General features: G+C 43.2%; 4 protein-coding genes across 4 annotated transcripts in view; 2 read left to right on the top strand and 2 right to left on the bottom strand.

The window, feature by feature from the left end:
• Positions 1-1,247, bottom strand: part of LOC118407694 (zinc finger protein 845-like) — a 9,075-nt gene extending 7,828 nt beyond the window's left edge. The window contains exon 1 of the mRNA XM_035808212.1: positions 1,147-1,247. The gene's annotated coding sequence lies outside the window, so the exon portion shown is untranslated. The remainder of the gene's footprint in view (positions 1-1,146) is intronic.
• The window catches only part of LOC118407668 (tropomyosin-1-like), a 1,169,601-nt gene that overhangs the window by 518,518 nt on the left and 646,472 nt on the right, over positions 1-4,611 (bottom strand). The gene's annotated exons all lie outside the window — the stretch shown is intronic.
• Positions 1-4,611, top strand: part of LOC118407610 (zinc finger protein 25-like) — an 865,280-nt gene that overhangs the window by 245,847 nt on the left and 614,822 nt on the right. The gene's annotated exons all lie outside the window — the stretch shown is intronic.
• The window catches only part of LOC118407627 (zinc finger protein 525-like), a 976,997-nt gene that overhangs the window by 366,497 nt on the left and 605,889 nt on the right, over positions 1-4,611 (top strand). The window lies entirely within an intron of this gene.

Genomic DNA, 4,611 nt, shown 5'->3' with positions numbered 1-4,611 from the left:
CTATAGGGTAGTAATGGGGGTATAGGTGTGTGGGTTCACATGTATCTGTATGATGTCTGATGTTATTTGTGCCTTTCCTCCCATTTGTGCAGGATATATGATACTGTAAATGGAAAAATGTTTGAGGTGGTTTTGTGTTTGCGTGTTTTTTTTTTTTGCGGTGACTGCTTCACCGCGAACTTAAAAGTTAATAAAAACCACCGCAAAGATTTTTCCATAACAGTACATCATGAGACTGCAGTCTATGGCGCTACCGCGAACTAAAAACCGCCGCGAACACTCCATTGTGACGCTACCGCAAAAGTAAATCCCCTCGAACTTAAATGCATTTATACTAGTTAGTAGCTGTAGGCCTGACTGTCAGTACAGCTGGTTGAGGTACTAGTATAGGGGAGTGTACTCAGTGTACAGTGTCTGGCATGTTTGAATAAATTATATTATACTAGGAGTTTCTGTACTAGTAATGAATGCTGATTTTTTTCTTGCTCCAAAATCCCATGTACCAATAATGAAGGAACATAAGCATCACTGCCTAGGATACCATCTATAATTTGTTGCAATTTCAATAGAATAAACATTCATGTCATACAAGAAAGGCCTCGCAATTTCTATCCAGATTAAATTAATTCAGTGCAATTTTTGTGCGTAGTACCAGACAAGTACCAGGGAAAATTCAACAGCTACGAAGCACCATGCAGAGAGAGAAGCACCAAGGGCCCATGTCTAGCTACATGTATTATAAACCTGGAACCCAGTCCCCTTGTGGCACGGGCTACCGTAGTTAGTGTGGGCTCTCTACGGGGCCAGGGCGGCTCTCAGCCGCCGGGGTAATCGTTCACACCCGGTAGGATTTTTACGCGGTAGGACAATAAATTCTACCGTGTGTGGACGATTACCCCGGCGGGAGGGAGTTGCATTAGGCCCGTACAAAGACTACACTAACTGCGGTAGGCCGACCCAGAAAGAGACTGGATTCCAGATAATGTCTAGCGGAACAAATAAATAGACGTAAAACAAGGCTACATTGCAGTAATTCAGAAGGCAGGAATATCAGTCCTTTATGTAGCTTGTACTCTTCAACACAAACAGGGTAACTAACTACCTTCCCGTTACGCAGTAAAGAAACGACACAAAACGAAAACAAACCTCTTATTTCAGGTTCCGCTCGGCGGCCATGTTGTCTAATAGAACAATGACCTCACGCTGACCCAAGCGGTCTCCCACCGAAGTTCGCGTCATACAGCACCTATCGATATAAACCCGCGCGGCAACCCAATGTTCGCCCGAGGAAGCCTCTCGCAGTGTTTAAATGGTGTAGAACTTTGTTCTTTATTTCTTCGCATATATTACATGAATAAATAATAATAGTTAATAGAACCATGACCTCACGCTGACCCATGCGGTCTCCCACCGCAGTTCGCGTCATACAGCACCTATCGATATAAACCCTTGCGGCCCCCTAGTGTTCGCCTTCAGAAGCCTCTCACAGTGTTTAAATGATGTAGAACTTGGGGATTGTGTGTGTTTGTGTTACATTTCTAAGATTAACATTAACAAGTTTAATATAGGGTTAATAACTCGCTACCCTTCGGTCTATATAGAGTCATATTAAATGATGTTTTATTTGCAAAACCACGCCCAAAGGCGTCGTATACGTCGATGTAGGTTAGACATCCAGGTAATAAGATACACCAAAAATAGTTACTCAAGCAACTGGATACGGTTTTGAAACGGTCAGACGTTTCGGATAGAATCCACTATCCTTCGTCAGTGATTTTTGGCCTAATTGCATGTACCGTCTCGAAGACTAAAGGTGCACTCTCACTACACTTGCGTCAAGCTTGCGTTACTACGGGGTTCGTTCACTGCGTCACTGTTTTTTTATTTTCTCAGATTTTTTTCATTATTTAGATATTGTGTAATACAGTAAATGCAGAAACTTTCGCGGTGGATTAATGTTCGCGGTTTTCGCGGCGCCCGCTTCACCACGAATTTAAAACAGCGAACATTTTTTTCCATAGCAGTAAGAGACTACCGTGCATGGTGCTACCGCGAAATCAAAACCACAGCGAAAAGTCCATTTCCCCGCTATCGCGAAATCAAATCTCCGCGAACTTAAATGCATTTACAGTGCATAGATAGCAGTCAGTCACTTCTGACAAGTATGACTTAGAAGACGACAAAATACATAACAGGTAAGAAAATTCGTTCTGTATCTCTGAAATTTGTTGAGTATCTTTCGAAACCCGCAGTGACGCAAGCTTGACACAAGTGCAGTGAGAGGGCACCTTAAGAGTAGAACATAGTGTAATATATAACACTAGTGTCTAATCAACTATATGATACAATATGATAAAAGGCATTGTCGATTCTGCGGAAGAAAAGCAGGTCATTAACGATATTATCATATAGCCATTATCACACATCAAAACATCACACCATTGAAGAAAACCAAGATGGCTGCTTTATTCTCTTTGAGGGCTATTCCATGTGTAAAGTGTACTATACTATATACATATTATCTAAATTACAGTGATTCAAAACAAATAAACAAGTGATTGCAACACAAATAAAATGAGTACTTTTTTACCTAAGTAAGAAAACTGATTTACAGTGCAGGTTACATACTCAATGGCTAAATTCACATATGTTCAGACATGATAGACTTCCGAGTTGTCCTGTACCCACACTCCCCACACATGTAGGGTTTCTCACAAACGGGATTTTTTTATAATTAGATGCTCGTCCAAGGTGGATTCGTCTGCAGTAGAATAGTCACACTGGTGGTCTTTCTCCAGTGTGTTTAGCAATATGATGCTGGTTTAAACGTGTTTTCTGTGCAGCAGAATAGTCACACTGGTCACATTTATAGGTTTTTTCCCCTGTGTGGGTTCTCATGTGTCGGAATAAGTCAGACTTTCTACCTGTCCTGAACCCGCACTCCCCACACATGTAGGGTTTCTCACCGGTGTGTTTTACCAGATGTTTGTCCAAATCACATTTCTGTGCAGCAGAATAGTCACACTTGTCACACTTGTAGGGTTTTTCCCCTGTCGGTGTGTGAGTTCTCATGTGTCGGGATAAGTGAGAGTTGCTATCCGTCTTGAATCCACACTCCCCGCACGTGAAGGGATTCTCATCACTGTGTTTGAAAAGGTGCCTGGTCAAAGCGGATTTCTCTGCAGCAGAATAGTCACACTGGTCACACTTGTAGGGTTTCTCTCCCGTGTGGGTTCTCATATGTATGGCTAAGCGGGAATTATTAGCTGCCCTGTACCCACACTCACCACACATGTAGGGGCTTATCACCAATGTGTCGTGCTATATGCTCATTTAAACGACTTTTCAGTGCTGCAGAATAGTCACACTGATCACACTGGTAGGGTTTTTCACCTGTGTGGGTCCTCATGTGGATAGATAAGCGTGATTTTTTAACTGTCCTGTACCCGCACTCACCACACATGTAGGGTTTCTCACCCGTGTGTCGTGCTATATGCTCGTCCAAATGACATTTCCGTACTGCAGAATAGTCACACTGGTCACACTTGTAGGGTCTTTCTCCTGTGTGTTTTGCCATATGTTTGGACAAGTCAGATTTACAAGCTGCCCTGTATCCGCACTCCCCGCACATGCAGGGTTTGTCATCATTGTGCTGTCTTGATATATGCTTGTTCAAATAAGATTTTAAAATCGCAGAATAGTCACACTGATCACATTTGTAAGGTTTTTCTCCTGTGTGGGTTCTCATGTGATCGGAAAAGTTTGACTTACGCACCGTCCTGTACTCACACTCCCCACACATGTAAGGATACTCACCGGTGTGTTTTGTTTTATGTTGGTCTAGATAACATTTCTGTGCTGCAGAATAGTCACACTGGTCACACTTGAAGGGTTTTTCTCCTGTGTGGGTTCTCATATGGCTGGAGAAGGTTGAGCTGTAAGTTGTGCTGTACCCGCACTCCCCACACATATAGGGTTTCCCACCACTGTGTTTTGCAGCTATATGTTTGTCCAAAGTAGATTTCTGTGCCGCAGAAAAGTCACACTGGTCACACTTGTAGGGTTTTTCTCCTGTGTGACTTTTCATGTGTCGATATAAGCCAGACTTGTAAGCAGATCTGTATCCACACTCCCCACACATGTAGGGTTTCTCACCGTTGTGTTTTGCTGCTATATGTTGGTCCAAAGTACCTTTCTGTGCTGCAGAATAGTCGCACTGGTCACACTTGTAGGGTTTGTCTCCGGTGTGGGTTCTCATGTGTCGGGATAACAAAGGCTTTAGAGTTGCCCTGTACCCACACTCCCCACACATGTAGGGTTTCTCACCAGTGTGTTTTGTTTTATGTTGGTCCAAACTGAATTTCCATATGGTAGAAAAGTCGCACTGGTCACACTTGTAGAGTTTTCCTCCGGTGTGGGTTTTCATATGTTGGGATAAGTTGGACCTGTGAGCCGCTCTGTACCCACACTCCCCACACATGTAGGGTTTCTCACCGGTGTGTTTCACTAGATGTTTGGTCAAAATGGATTTTCTGAGCCGGCAGAAAAGGTACAACTGGTCCCCACTTAAAATGGGCTTGTCTGGTGTGGGATTCTCATGTGCTTGAAAAA

Source organism: Branchiostoma floridae, unplaced genomic scaffold (genome assembly GCF_000003815.2).
Source record: "Branchiostoma floridae strain S238N-H82 unplaced genomic scaffold, Bfl_VNyyK Sc7u5tJ_1439, whole genome shotgun sequence".
NCBI classification, from domain to species: domain Eukaryota; kingdom Metazoa; phylum Chordata; class Leptocardii; order Amphioxiformes; family Branchiostomatidae; genus Branchiostoma; species Branchiostoma floridae.
Note: the sequence above shows the minus strand (reverse complement) of the source record. Positions and strands in the feature narration are given on the sequence as shown.